At 36.0% G+C, this 16,728-nt stretch overlaps 1 pseudogene; it reads left to right on the top strand.

Annotated features, from left to right (window-relative positions):
• The first annotated feature begins 365 nt into the window (after window positions 1-365).
• On the top strand, window positions 366-16,492 carry LOC107874143 (annotated as a pseudogene).
• Window positions 16,493-16,728: the final 236 nt, after the last annotated feature.

Raw genomic sequence — 16,728 nt, 5'->3', positions numbered from 1 at the left:
CTTGAATTTTGGTGATATATTCATAAAAAACACAAAAAAATATTAGATAGGATTTTTATTGAATATTCTCTTTGAAGTTTAAATGTTGTTTGCACATCTTTAACTTTAATATGATATTATTAAATATTGTATCGAAGCTTAATTTATTAATTATCAAATTATTGAACTGATATTTAAAAATATAATATATGACATTTCCTCTCAAATATCGATTACCGAATTCTCGAATCCAAACTTTAAAAATATGGAATCGAATACCAAATGCCTCTTGTTGTAGCAATCAAAACTAAAAGGTTAAATAATTTGTAGAATTCTTTCTAACTAATTTCTGCCAACTCCAAAAATTTGTCAAATGGACTAGTAGGATGACAATCACTCCTTTTTCTTCAGTAACAACCAACTCCACCATCTTCACATTCAGAGCATCTTATTTTCAATATCTCTGTATATCCACTCTTGCTCAGATTTTCTCCCAGCAAAAAACTACCAATCCCACCAAACCCAAAAATGGCAAACACCTCATTAACCCCAAACCAAAATCACCTTCTTCTAAATCCAAGAAAGCTGCAAACATGGCCTATATCATCAACGCAAACCCATGGTCATCTATTCTTGAATCTTCTCTTTCCTCCCTCACTCAACCTTCCCTTTCGCACACCACTGTCCTTCACACACTTTGCTTAATCAACACACCTTCCAAAGCCCTTCACTTCTTCAACTGGACCCAAAAAATAGGGTTTTCACACACCCATCAATCATATTTACTCATGCTGCAACTCCTCGGCAATGCCCATTGTTAAGTGATAAGTTTTGATAATAGACATGTGAATGAAGCATGTTGTAAAATCTGGTCCATCCAAGTGAACAAAGCTCAGCTGCAGGCAAGTTATGGATAAGTTGACTCTGCGTACAAACAGAAGTGGATAGACTTTGCGTACAAATAGAAGTGGATAACATTTATCACATCAGAAGTTGAGTTAAACAAAAAGTTTTGCAGGAGTTGAGTTGATCAAGAAGTATTGCAGGAGTTGAGTTAAGCAAGAAGTCTTATAGATTTTGAATTGAACAAGAAGTATTACAAAGAAAAAAAAGAATCTTATTCAAATAAAAAGTGAGAGAGGCGACAACAACAAGAAGTGTGAAACTATCTAGAGTCCTATTGAACACAAAATATTACATAAATAGAAGGACTCTGTGCGGTGTGTGAAAAAATACAAGAGACAAATTCACAAGTAGTTACTCAATGCATTGAAAAGATAATTAACAATCAGCATACCAGTTCACATACTTGAAGAAGAACCTGGTCTCTTACTTAGCAAGTCGTAGACTATGTGTAGTGGGTAGGCTCTTTGAGTTGTAATGAGTCATTGTTCTAGTCTCAGTGATCTATAAACTGAGTTAGGAGTTGTGTCTTCAAGTTGGGGAACTCGAAGATTAGGGAACACCTATCTTGGGAAGATTTGTGTTTTTTGTAGTGATAGGAGTTAGAAGTTTTAATTCCTAGTTTACAAGAAGTCTTGTAATTCTATTGATTGTTAAGGCTCAAGTATTATAGTGAAGTTGGGGTTAAATCCTGTAGAGGTACAGGTCGTGGTTTTTTACACCTTTCTTGAGCCAGGTGTTTTCCATGTAAAAATATTATGTCCAGTATTATTTACTTTTGAGAACCACATTTACTTACTTGTTCCACAAATAGGTAATTAGTAGGGCTCATACTCTAACAAGTGATATTAGAGAGGGGTTGTCTTAAATAAGACTAGAACCTAAGAAAAAATCAATATAATGAATTCTACACCTCCTACTGGTCACAGTGAAGGTCAATCAGCTACTAAACCTCCACTTTTTGATGATTCTCACTTTATCTGGTGGAAAGCAAGGATGGACATTTTCATTCAAAGTGAAGACTATGAATTATGGGATAGGATTACTGATGGTCCCACTATTCTAATGAAGATGGTTGATGGTGAACAAGTCAAGAAAGTAAGGAGTGAATTTACTCCTGATAACTTGTTGGCTTTAAATAAAAATGCAAAGGCCAAGAAAATCTTGGTTTATGAACTAGGACCTGCTGAATACAATAGGGTATCCATCTGCACTACTACTAAGCAAATTTGGGATGCACTGGTAAATGCTCATGAAGGCACTTCGCAAGTAAGAAAATTCAGGATTGCTCTTTTGTTTACTGAGTATGAGGTATTCAAAATGAAGGAAAATGAAACCCTGCATGACATGATGACAAGGCTCACCACCTTAACAAATAAGTTGATTTCCTTAGAAAAAGTCATCTCTGAGGAAGAACAAGTTGAAAAGGTACTGAGGGTGTTACCTAAATCAAAATAGAATGTTAAGGTGACTGCAATCAGGGAGGCAAATAAGGATCTTGAAGGTATGACCCTGGATGAATTAGTAGGGAACTTAAGGACTTATGAAATTGAAGTTGATGGAGTCATAGAATAAGCAGCCCCTGAGAAAATCTTAGAATTAAAAGCTTCTGATAGTGATGAGGAATTTGAACTTGATAAGGAGCAGTTACCTTCATAACCAAGAACTTCAGCAAATTTTTTAAGAAGAAGAAGGGAACAGGTACTAAGAAATATTCCAATGACAATCCAAATAGGTGCTATAAATGTGGCAAAAATGATCATCAGATCAGAGACTGTCCAATCTAGGAAATAGAATGGAAGAAGAAAAGGGCTAAAAAGGAACTAAAGGTAAAAAGAAAGGAGGAGCATGCAATGATAGCAGCCTGGGGATCTGATTCAGATGAAGACAAAGTTGATGAAACTACATTCATGTCTTTTGGAGATTCAGACTTAGATGAAGAAGATGAGGGCTCTGAGGTAAGTATACTTGAACTCAAAGAAAAACTACAATTGTTCTCAAAACCAAAACTTGTTTCCTTGATAAGTGTACTGATTGATGATTTCTAAGAGTTAACCTCTGATAGGGATGAATTGTTTAACAGTCTAGCAAGTCTCAAATTTGATCACATTTATCTAAAGGGTTGCTCAGATATAGTTGACAAGGAAAACTACACTCTCAAGAAACAAGTTTCAGAATTTGAGATTTCAAACAACAATCTTAAGTCTAAAGTTCTCAAACTAACTCTCACTAAAAATGGGGAAAAGGCCATGAGTAAAGAACAAGAAAATGCTGAACTTAGGCTATTTAAATACAAATAAGAATTCCATGATTTAACTAAAAAAAATGAATAAGTTGATTCAAGAAGTTTCTAAACTAAAACTGGATCTTGAAAGGGAAAATAGGTGGAAAAATTCCTCAAAAATTGTCACAAATTAAGTGAGAGAAATTTCAATGAAAAAGCAAGTTTGGGATTCCATTAAAGCTTTGATGATCCTAAAAATTTATGTTACATCTGTGGAAACCTTGGACATCCCACCACTGAATATCTAGTGGCTGTAAAAAGCAGGTCAAACAGTCAAAACCTGGCTAACAGATCTTCTCAGATCAAAAGGAACTACACCAGTTCTGGTCAGAGAAACAAGTCGCACTACTTGTTGCCTGCATGGACTAAAAGAAATTTAATTCATCCTTTCACTCATAAAATAGGACCCAGCTTGCCTGGGTTCCTAAGTTTAACCATTGATTTCTTTTGCAAGAGAAGGTGAAAGGAAGAAAAAGACACTGGTATTTAGACAGTGCTTGCTCAAGACACATGACTAGTGATAAGAAAAAGTTTCTTTCACTCTCCAAAATAAATAGAGGAGGAGTTTCTTTTGGTGATGGAAAAAAAGGGAATCATAACTGGAGTTGAAAAGATTGGCTTATCTGCGTCAAAAGCATTGGAGGATGTCTATCTTGTAGAAGGATTAAAGAATAATCTGCTGAGCATCTCACAACTATGTGACAAAGGTAATAAAGTTATTTTTACTACTGCAGGAGTCAAAGTCAAAAGGATGGACACCAAAAATATTGTGTACACTGCAAGGAGATATATAAATGTATACAAAGCTGGCATCATGGAACTACAGAACTTGAGTTGACTTGTCTGAGTGCTATAGAAAATGATTCCCTCATTTGGAACAGATGACTTAGTTATGCAAGTCTGAAATAACTAAACAAAGTTTCATCCAAAGACATGGTATTGGGATTACCCAAGACTAAGTTCAAGGAAGAAAAGTTATGTAGTGCATGTGTAAGGGAGAAGCAGGTAAGATCTTCTTTTAAGTCAAAGAACCATGTTAGCACTACCAAGTGCCTTGACCTGGTTCATATAGACTTATATGGACCCATGAGACTTTAAAGCAGAGGTGGAAAAAGGTATTTCTTTATAATTGTTGACGACTATTCCAGATTCACATGGACTTTGTTTCTAGCCTCTAAAGAAGATGCCTTTGATGTCTTTGAAATCTTTATTAAGAAAATTGAAAAGAAACTGGGCACTTCATTAGTTTCCATAAGGTCTGACCATGGTTCAGAATTTGAGAATGTAAAATTCTTGAAATACTATTTAGCAAATGGTATAGATCACAACTTCTCAGCTCCTAGAACACCACAACAAAATGGAGTGGTGGAAAGGAAAAACAGGACCTTAGAAAAAATGGCTAGAACAATGATGTTTGCAGCAAATATTGCTAAAAACCTTTGGGCTGAGGCAATAAGTAACGCAACATCTATCATAAATAGATGCATGATCAGGCCTATGTTGGAGAAGACTCCCTATAAACTACTAAAAGGAAGAAAGCCTGACATCTCTTACTTTAGAACCTTTGGATGTAAATGTTTCATGCATAATAATGGAAAGGATAATCTGGAAAAATTTGATGCTAAAAGTGATGAGGGAATCTTCTTAGGTTATTCACTTCATAGTAAAGCTTATAGGATTTTAAACAACAAAACTAACTGTGTTAATGAAAGAATGCATGTAATCTTTGATGAATCCTGTGTTAAGACTAACCTACAGGAAGGAAATGATGTTGAGAAATAGGTTACACAACCCGATTCATTGACTGGAGCTACCAAAATTGGAGGCACCTCAACAAGGGGAACTGAAGCTGAAGGCACAGTGATAGGGGGAACTGAGCCACCAACTACCCCAGATCAGAATGTCATCAATGATCCTAGTAGCTTACTAGGCTTGATTCCAAAAGGATACAAGTATCAAGGTTCACATCCTATAGAAAATATTTTCACTGAGCTCACCTCTGTGATCACTACAAGATTTGGACTGAGAAGTATGTATACCTTCAAGGCATTTATGTCAGAAATAGAGCCAAAGAAGATAAGTGAAGCATTGCTTGATGCTGATTAGATCATATCCATGTAGGAAGAGCTGAATCAGTTTGAAAGAAGTAAAGTATAGAACTTAGTTCCTCTCCCAAAAGATAGATCAATAATTGGAACTAAGTGAGTATACAAGAATAAAGTTGATGAGCGGAACAGTCACAAAAAACAAAGCAAGGTTGGGGGTCCAAGGATATAACCAAGAGGAAGGAATTAACTTTGATGAGACTTTTGATCCTGTAGCAAGACTTGAAGCTATAAGATTACTTGTTGCTTTTGCTTCCTACAAGGAGTTTATACTTTACCAAATGGATGTGAAGAGTGCATTTCTGAATGGCATTCTCAAAGAGAAGGTGTATGTCAAGCAACCTCTAGGATTTGAAATTAAAGAGTTTTCTGATCATGTGTATAAACTAGATAAAGCCTTGTATGGGTTGAAACAAACACCTAGAGCTTGGTATGAGAGGTTGTCAAAGTTTCTACTGGAGAATGGCTATTTTAGAGGTAAAATTGACAATACCCCTTTCTTAAAAACTAATGGAAAGAATTTTTTAGTTGTGTAGGTATATATGGATGACATTATTTTTAGATCAACAAACATGAATAAGACTCATGAGTTTGCCAAACTCAGGAGTTATGAATTTGAGATGAGCATGATAAGAGAGCTGAATTACTTCTTAGGATTGCAAATAAAATAGTCAGCAGCAAGGACAATGATACACCAATAGAAGTATGTCAAAGAGCTTCTTAAAAGATTCTCCACGGAAGAAGCTAAAGAAATCAACACTCCTATTACCTCTGCCACAAAGCTTGATCTAGATGAAACTGGCCCTGATGTGGAGCAAAAGATATATAGAGGTATGATAGGGTCACTATTGTTTCTCACTGCAAGCAGGCCTGACATTGTGTTTAGTGTAGGGCTTTGTGCTAGGTTTTAAGCCAAGCCTAAGGAAGTACATCTAAAATCAGTAAAAAGAATCTTCAAATACTTAAAGGGAATCAGTGATCTTAGATTATAGTATCCTAAAGGTAGCAACTTTAATTTGGTAGGATATTCTGATGTTAATTATGCATGATATTTAGTGGACAAAAAAAGTACTTCAGGTCTGGCGCACTTTTTGGGATCATGTTTGATTACCTGACCACAAAGAAGTAAAATTTAGTAGTCTTGTCCACTGCTGAGGCTGAATATGTGGCTGCTGGATTATGTTATGCTCAGCTGTTGTGGATCAAATAACAACTTCTGGATTTTGGGGTAGATGTTGGTTGTGTTCCTATTTTTTGTGATAACACAGGTGCTATAAACATTGCAAAAAATCCTATCTAACATAAGAAAACTAAACATATTGATATTCGCTATCACTTTCTTAGAGACAATATTGAAAAAAGGCCATATATCAATTATGTTTTGTTCGACTGAGGAACAAATTACTGACATTTTCACTAAGGCTTTCAGTAGAGAACACTTTGAAAAACTAAGTTAGCCTTGGGGATGAATAAAATTACATAAGTCTCCCTCAATGATTGATTAGATTAAGTTGGCCTTAAAGTGATTGTTGGTTAATTCAGTCTCACATATTAAGCTGTGTATCCTAATTCCAAGCTTTTAGAATATGTTGACTCATGAATACGTTAATTTTGCAGAGAGACTGGATTACAGAAGCAATTAGTTCATTTTTTCATTCAGGTATGACTATTGTTACTTATAGTGACTTAGAGTGAAACAAGTTATCTACCTGGTTCTTTTGTGATACATTTAAACCGCCAAAACCAAAGAGTCACACTTGCGTCAAAAAGCTGTTACTTGCATTCCCATCAATCCAGAGTTCCTCATCATTACGATTCTTACACAGATACAGTCCCTCAACCACTCAACTTCTTTTGTTTCTCTCTTAAATATGATTTTTTTAAAATTTATATTCATCTTCTCTTTAACTCTTCATAATTAAGAAAAATTCCAGGTTCACCAATGGCATTCTCTTCATCTTCTTCATTCTCTTCCTCCACTGGTTCTGTCACAAATCCCTTCACTACTCTTACCCTTCATCCAAATATCACCTTGCCTCCCTTAATCCCTCCTCAAATCTCCCAGAAACTCATAGATTTTACAGCCTTTAGAAACTTCCCAAACCCTTTTGCCCAAATCCCTTCACCCTCTTCATCCTTCTCACAACCTCTTCTTCCTCCTTCTATCTCGCTCCAACTTGTTGATGATGATCTTTATAATAATAAATACAACCTTCCTATTGCAGAATTAATTCTAAGAAGGTTAAGATCTTAGTTAAATAAAAAACCCTCTTCTATCTCTATCAATGTCGAGAGTACCATTTCTACGAAACCCTCTCCAGTGGTCTCAAATCCTCAAACCCCTCATACTCGAGGAAAGAAACAACATAAATGATGCTCTCTTGGCTGAAGCACTTTGAGCCAACAAAAGGAATGGGTGCCTATATCTGATCCCACTCCTCCTCATGTATTCTCCCCTGATCTTCTTCTTCGATTAGTAAGGAAGACTAAGACTATCATGGCAAAAGTTCTAAAACCCTCTCCTAAAATAACTCTAAAAGTGTCTTTCTCTTTAAAATCTCCTTCTACAGTCGAAAGTTCAGGATCCTCCAGAGTTTTCTCTCCAAAGTCGTTCACTCAGTCGAAGAAATAGGTCACTAAACCTATTTCTTCTGACTCTGAGTTTCATCTAGATGCCTCTGATGAGTTGGATCCTGAGTTTGAAGTTCTTCACCCATCATCTCATCAAGACACTCCTAAGGCATATAGTCTTTACTTTCAAAAGTGCAAATTAGCTCGAGAGAGGGTTGACGGGGGTTTTAGGGGGATGATATGCAAATTTTACTAGAAAAATTAGAGTTTTAAAGATAGTTACATTTATTCCTTCAGAGAGATCTACAGAGAAGATTTGCTAAGCCCGAAGTGTATAAGTTCTATACGAATGAGGTGGGCATTGGTGAGATGATCTCCCCCACTGTGAGAAAAGTTACACTGAATCTTTATATTGCTAGGATTCTGCATATTCCTTCTAGAGGGTGGGGTCACTATGTCAAGGGTTGTTGGCCACCTCTTGATAATCTTGCCTCAGCTATTGACATATATAGAAAGTTCTCTAGAAATCCTTACATAGTAAATCATAGAAGAGTATTTAAGAGGAAGATGTCTCCAAGTCACCAACTGTATTTTGATGTAGTACATAAGATGATTCTTCCTAGGAAGGAAAGGAGAACTGTGGCTAGTTTTCTTGATCTTACTCTCATGGAACTACTGGATACTGAAGTGAGAGTTGATTTGCCTAGACTCATACTGAAGCATATGCAAAGGGTTCTCCTCAAGCAAATAAATGGGCATGCCCTCCCTTAGCAGTTCTGGCTCACTCCTATATTTGAGGATTTTGGTGTTTTTGTTCAAGTGTGGTCTTCACAGACTACCAAAGATATCATAAGGCCTGTAAACCATATGATGCTACATGTTTTCATGAGGAGTGCTGATAATTCAATGCAAAAGTTGAGAAATGTACTGGCTGAAAAACAAGATGAGGTGGAAGTTGCTCAGGCAGCCTTGAAGACTACACAGGCTGCTCATGAAGAAGAAAAAGGGATATTTCAAGCTCAGATTGCTTCCCTTACTTCTTTGTTGGAAAAAAAGAGAGCTGAGAATACTGATGTTATTAGGAAACTCACCTTCCTTCTCCCCTCTTCTTCATCTACTTAGCACTCTAACTTAGCCTTTTTGATAATCTCCTAGAACTATCTATTTTTGTTCCTTCCTTGGATAAATTATTCACTCTTAGGATGCTATTGGTATATATAGTCATATCTGCTACTAAATTAAATGGACTTGGTTGTGATACTATTTTCTGTTCCTGTTTTCTTGTACTGCATCCATGTTCTCTTATTTTAAGTTTTGATTGTCTTAGTGATAGCCTCAATGGCCATGAATTATTAAACGTTTTCACTTGTGAGCCAGTTTTTCAATAATGTCAAAAGGGGGAAGAATAAGGCTATGCAATGCTTATAACTCAAATTACACTAACTTGTGTTTCATTTTGGTTCTTTCACTTAAAATTCATTATTGAGTATGTTAGGTTTTTGTGATTCTATACTGCTATGTTTGTCATCATCAAAAAAAGGGAATTTGTTAAGAGATGAGGAGTTTTGATGATAGACATGTGAATGAAACATGTTGTGAAATCTAGTCCATCCAAGTGAACAAAGCTCAGCTACAGGCAAGTTATGGATAAGCTGACTCTGCATACAAATAGAAGTGGATAGACTCTGCGTACAAATAGAAGTGGATAACATTTATCATATCAAAAGTTGAGTTAAACAAAAAGTCTTGCAAAAGTTGAGTTGATCAAGAAGTCTTGCAGGAGTTGAGTTGAGCAAGAAGTCTTATAGAGTTTGAATTGAACAAGAAGTATTACAGAAAAAAAAGAATTCTATTCAAAGAAGAAGTGAAAGAGACGGTAACAACAAAAAGTGTGAAACTATCTAGAGTCCTATTGAACATTGAACACAGAAGATTACATAAATAGAAGGACTCTATGAGGTGTGTGAAAAAATACAAGAAACAAATTCACTAGCAGTTACTTAATGCACTGAAAAGATAATCAACGATCAGCATATCAGTTCACATACTTGAAGAAAAACTTGGCCTCTTACTTAGCAAGTCGTAGACTGTGTTTAGTGGGTAGGTTCTTTGAGGTGTAATAAGTCATTTTTCTAGTCTTAGTGATCTATAAACTGAGTTAGGAGTTGTGTCTTCAAGTTGGGGAACTCGAAGATTTGGGAACACCTATCTTGGGAAGATTTGTGTTTTTATAGTGATAGGAGTTAGAAGTTTTAATTCCTAGTTTACAAGAAGTCTTGTAATTCTGTTGATTGTTGAGGCTCAAGTATTATAGTGATGTTGGGTTTAAATCCTGTAGAGGTACAGGTCGTGGTTTTTTACACCTTTTTTGAGCCGGATGTTTTTCATGTTAAAACACTGTGTTCAGTATTTACTTTTGTGAACCACGTTTACTTACTTGTTCCATAGATAGGCAATTAGTAGGGCTCATACTCTAACACTCGTAGCTTAAATTCAGTAAGAAACTTCCTTTTATCTATACCCAAAAGGTCTAATGGTACTATACCACTTCAAGATAACTACTTTAACATCTTGATTCAAAGTTTTGGTAATGTTGTGCATTTTATCAAATAATTCTATAGTTTATTTTTGATTTTTCTTAAGAGGGCCTAACCGGTATAGTTTACGAATTATTTGATAAAATGCTTAAGACATTTAGTGCTAAGCCTAATGTATATACTTTTAACATTTTTATCAGAGGATTTTGTATGAACTCTATGGTTGATCAAGGGTTTAGATTTCTTAAGGAGATGGAGAAGCATGAATATGATCCGAATGTGAATACGTACAATACCATTATTGACGGTTTGTGTAGGGTGGGGAAAGTGAAGATTGCACATAATATGTTAAAGGGTATGGTCAAGAGGGGTCATCAGTTGAGTCCTAATATTTTAAGCTATTGTGGTCTAAAACCAACAAGTATTACTTATAATACTCTTATACAAGGTCTGCATGAGGCTAAAAGACTTGACAGAATAAAAGGGATCTTGGAGAGGACTCTAGGAGGTGGAGGACTTATTCCAGATACATGTACTTTCAATACATTAATTACCCATCACTGTAATATGGGAAATATGGATGAAGAAATACAAGTTTTTGAGAATATGTCAAAATTAAAGGAGCCTGATTCATCAACATATAGCATCTTAATACGGAGCTTTAGTCAAAAAGGATACTTTAAGAGGGCAGAGAAATTATTTGATGACATAATGAAGAAGAAGGTATTGCTTTGTAGTGATGGTTGTACTACTCTTGTTGCAGCATACAATCCCATGTTTGAGTATTTGTGCAGGATTGTCAAGGCAAAAAAGGCTGAGAAAGTATTTAGGCAGCTAATGAGAAGTGGAACTCAGGATCTTTTTGCTTATGAACTCCTGATCATGGGTCATTGCAAAGAAGGCACATTTAATGATGCATATAAACTCTTAGTTTTGATGTTGAGGATATATTATGTACCTAATATTGTAATTTATGAGTCCCTAATTGAAGGTTTACTTCAAAAGAGTGAACCTAAAGTTGCTTATGATACTCTAGAGAAGATGTTGAAATGCTCTCATCTTTTGAGATCTTCAAATTTCCAACAAATCCTTACAGAACTTATCAAGAAGAAGTGTGCAAGTGAATGTTCTTCATTGGTGAAACTAATGTTAGATAACAAAGTTAGACAAAGCATTAGTCTTTTAACTGATACTGTAAGGATACTCTTCCTAGCAGGTTTAAAGGAAAAAGCTTTTGAGATTCTTAGGTGCCTTTATGAAAATGAATACATGGTAAATATAGAAGGTTTGGTTGTTATTCTTTGCCAGTGTAGAAAGTTATTGGAGGCACAAGAATTATTGCTGTTTAGCTTAAGTAAGGATCATATTCTGAATGTAGATACATGAAATACTCTTTTATCTGCTCTCTGCAAAGCACATAAAGCTTCAGAAGCATTTAAGATTTTCTATGAGTTGCTCGAGAAAGGAGTCCAACAACCTTTAGAATACATAGAAGACTTAGGGTTTGTTCTTGAAACTGAAGGAAAAACTAAGGAAGCTAAATTTGTTAAGAAGAGAATCCTAAGCCAATCAGTTAGATAGATTGGATCAAACTTGTGCATCTAAAGGAGAGATATCTGTAGTGTATAGCATGCAAGAGTTCTACTTTTCTTTATTTAATATCTTAACCGCATTTTGTTCTACAAAGTAAAGGTTTGCATATGGTACTTGAATTACATGGCAACTCTGGCTGGGACTGAATGCCTCTGGAATGTGATTAAGAGTGCTATCTGGTTCAGAATTTCTATCTCCTGGCAATTGATAAGTCTGATTCGGACAACCTTGTAAAACATTGATGACCGAAAACTTAACAGTCTTGAGGTTGCTGGTTCACCATCTGGAGCAAAATTGTTGCTTAATAATTTTGGCCTTGCAGGCGCGGTAATTTAAGAGAAATATGGTGCAAGTGCATGCATAGGGGATAGGTTCTACACTTGATTACAATAGTGTTGGACATCATAAACAATAAAAAAAACTACATATTTATAATAGCCCCACTTATTTTTTATTTCTAATGAAGGGTTAATTGGTAATTTTAAACCAATTATTAATAGTATTTAAGGAAATTTAAGGGAACAAGTCAAAAGCCTAACCTCCTCCCTTCAGTTTCACGATTAAAACAGTATAAGTAGAACACTATGCTAGTTTTGACCCCATTATTTTGGAGGGGATTAGCAAGCTACGTAGGTAAAGAAAAAGGGGGGGAAATGACAATTTGGGCTTCAGTTGCTATTTTTCTTTTGAACCCAAAAAAACAGCCTTAAAGAGAGTTTTTGGTTGTTCATATGTGGTTATAGAAAGCTCGTGTAATAGAAAGTTCATAGTCAGGTATGAAAATCTTAGTGTTATTGTATACTTCCGTGTTAGCATATGATTTACATAAAGGGTGCTATGGTTCTTGTCTAAGAGGTATAAGTAATTATAGCTTAAAAATGGACCAACAACGTAGTAATGGTTAGTAGAGTCAACGGGGAAAACAATCAATGATAAGATTTAGGTGCTAACACTGGATATTTGTTTAAAGTAGCATATATGAGTATTATTTTGGATGTACAGTAGCATATATGAGATTTATTATGTGGTCAATTTTTTATATTTTTAGGATTCCTCTGTATAATTGGTCAAATAATTCCTAATCACAGGGGTAATGATGACTTAGAAATACATGATTTGGTAACGATTACTTAACACTTTAATGAATAGAAAGGCTCAAGTCACAATTTTATTCATATTTTCAAGCTATTGGATCGTCTACAACAAAACTTTAGGGTATTGTGGTTTTAGTTGTACACAACTGTGTACTATTTTAGGTTCATGGGTGTTAATATGTTGGGTGAATTTTCATATATTATGTTTCAATAGTGAGATCTAGATTATCTTTTTTTACTCATAATTAATGAGTTAAGGTGTGAGATATTAAGATTTAGCCCTAAAATTAAAAGTTAGAGATATTTTGACTTGACCACAAATAACATAATTGATAATGTTATTTAATATTTTATTTAGATTGATTCCATTGATTGTTGTAGATTGGTGTCCTACGCATTGCAAAGTTGGAGAATTTGTCATTAATGAGGTAAGTGGGACTTTAAGCTTTGATGTTTGCTTTATTAATTTTTTTTTGCCTAGTCCATGTTTTGGGAAAAGCGTGAACTTGGTAGAATCGGTGGTATTTGACTAGCCGTGGTTGTGTATTTTGTGAAGCATAGTAAGAATTACTTAGTGGTGATATGTGAGGTGTTGTTGGGGCGTTGAATATATTTTCTTCATTGTCGTTATAGTCTCTAGGGGCATACATAGTTGTCATAATATGTTAAGGGCTTGTACATGTTGTTGTAGTAGACTTTTGGGGCATTTATATGATGTCGTGGACTTGTCGGGGTGCTAGGCTAACACCTTTACTGTCGTTTATGACAAGCCATAAGAGTTAATTGAGTTGTGATTTTTGAACTTCCATTTGGATCTTATTGAGCTTTACCTTATAAGAGAGATTGTGTGCATATTATTTATGTAATTTGTTTTACCTTGTATTTTCTAACACTTGTTCCAGGGGTATTAAAGTAGTGAGTTGAGGATCTTACTGGGTTATATTTATATATGGCTCACTCCTTACTTTTATATCTATAGACATTGTTGCGGAAGGAGAGACTAGTGGCTGAAAGTCAGTACATGTGGTTCTGTTGTTGAGATGAGCCTTCGTATTATTCGTGAAGGCTATCATCCAGATTTATTTGTTTAGATTATATTTATTTCTGTCGGTTTGCATGCTCAAAAGTTGAACTCATGTAACTCTGTTTAGATGCTACATGGTCTTAGTGTGGGATTTGAGTTAGAGATTTGTTATCTAAACTATTATTATTTTCATAAATAGTTATACGGTATCTTGTTGGACAATTACCTTACGGTAATGGTTATTTCATACATTTGGATTTGCATATGTTTTTATCTCAGTGTTTATTGACGTTGTGAATGTATGAAAAATTAGTTAACCGACAAGTGGTGTTAGCAGGAGCCAGTCATGCCTAGGGGTTATTTTGGGGTACGACAAAGTTGATATCAGAGCCTAGGCTTTAGGTCCTCGGTCATAGAGTAGTGTTTAGGAGATTTTGGTTCAGGGGTATGTAGGCATCCATACTTATGAACTTGAGGCTGCTACAAAACATTTAGGAAGTTTTTCCTTTTTCATTCATTGTTCGTGCGTTGAGTTAAATTAAGTCTAACTTTAAATATTATTTTGCAGATGGTTAAGAGACGTGGTTCTTCCTTTGCTAATCGATCTAATGCACTTGTTGGACGTGGTGCTGGACAGGATTCTACCCGTGGTGGTGGACGATTTTGGTCCCATCAAACTAGGCTTCGAATTAGGACGCAGACTAGTCTTCAGCCTGGAGTTGGGAATGGGGCTAGCCCCAAGTTGTTGCTCTTAAGCGAGTGCAGGACCAATTTGATTGGAATACTCCAATTGCAGCACCAGTTGTTGAACCTATTTTTGCATTATCTGCAGAAATACTGGTAAGAATGTTGAATGTACTTGAGCCATTGGTGCCTTATCAAGGTCAAGCTCCAGATCCTCATGCTACTTCTCAAACACAAGCACAACTTCACTTGAATGTTGCGACTTCTCGGGCACCTCAACCAGTTGATCATTCAGTTGCAGCGGTGGGGCAACCCAAGGATCTTAAGACTTTCATAGATCTTAAGCCACCAGAGTTTGATGCTACACCATCTACTATTGAGCCTCAAAAGTTTATTGATCATTGTGAGAAAACACTGACTACTTTGGGATTGAAGGAGACTCGTGGAGTAGAATTTACCACTTTTCTGTTTCGAGGGTTTCCCGAGGCATGGTGGACTTCTATTTTGTAAGGCCAGACAAGCAGGACTACCACTAATCACTTAGACAGAGTTTTCAACCATTTTTATGGACAGATTTATTCCATTGAGCAAATAAGATGACATGAGATGCTAGTTTAATGACCTGCATTAGGGATTATGATAGTTACTGAGTACGAAGCTAAGTTCACTAAATTGTCTAGGTATGTTCCATTTTTAGTTGCAGATCCAAGAGTGAAAGTGAGACAATTTATGGATGTACTTGAGGCTCGTTATCGTGGTCCTATGATATGGGATGTGCATAATGGATCTTATGCTGAGGTGGTTGACACTACTTTCCTTCTGAGTCTTATTATGAGATGGAAAGGATTACTCGAGAAAACAAAAAGGTGCATAACTTAGGCGGGTTTAGTGGTGCTCTATCTGGAAGAAAGAGTAGTTTTCATCGTGGTCAGTCCAGGCCTGTGCAGTTAGAGTCAGTGGGCCAATCTTAAAGAATATCTATCTAGCTAGACAAGGTCAACATTAGATGTAGTGTAACAGTTGCGATTCTTTTCAGTCCTGATAGCGTCCGAAATATTTTAATTGTGGCAGGAATCATAGTAGGCGTTTTAGGGTTGGCAGTCCTTGTTATGCTTGTGGTGAATGAGGGCATATTGCTAAGTTTTGTCCTATGGGAGATTTTGGTTCTAGTCAAGCTACTGCACAAGTGCAGAGAGACGTTGAAGGTACTCATTCTCACCCTCAGACAGCTAGGATTGATCCACAAGGTGCTCGTGGACAGGTCGACAAGGTGCTCAGGGTGATCAGGCAGCAGGTGGACCATCAAGATTCTTTTCTGTGGCTAGATAAGACATAGATACATCTAATGCAGTAGTCACAAGTATTATCACTATAAACTCTCATGAGGCATATTATCTTACTGATCCTGGTTCTACGTATTTGTATGTGCCCCCATCTTTTGCTTTATTCTTAGAGATAAGGATAACGTTATTGATCCATATATTGTTATGACCCCAGTAGGAAAAACCTTATAAGTGGATATAGTTTATAGAGATTGTGTGATATCTGTTCAGGGTAAGGATACCATAGTTAATCTATTTGTGTTGCCTGTGATTGACTTTGATGTGATTATGGGAATGGATTGGTTGGAATCATGTTATGCTTTGGTTGATTGTTATGCTAAGCTTATACGTTTTGATATTCTCAGAGAACCACCTTTAGTGTGGAAAGGTATGTGACATGACCCGAACCAGGGCCTAGTTGTGTCGGGAATCTCAAGTCCAACCAGGACCGGAGACCACCCCCAATACCCAACCGTAATCATCCTACACCCTATGTCGGATGAATTTCAAACATATAACAAGATAAAACAATAATAATTCAAGACATTAAATAAAGTCTAATCATAATCCAACAACCTCAACCAAATATCCAACTGGTTCCAACCCTAATGCCAGTACCAATACCAAGGCTG

Source organism: Capsicum annuum, chromosome 3 (genome assembly GCF_002878395.1).
Source record: "Capsicum annuum cultivar UCD-10X-F1 chromosome 3, UCD10Xv1.1, whole genome shotgun sequence".
Lineage (NCBI taxonomy): Eukaryota > Viridiplantae > Streptophyta > Magnoliopsida > Solanales > Solanaceae > Capsicum > Capsicum annuum.
Note: the sequence above shows the minus strand (reverse complement) of the source record. Positions and strands in the feature narration are given on the sequence as shown.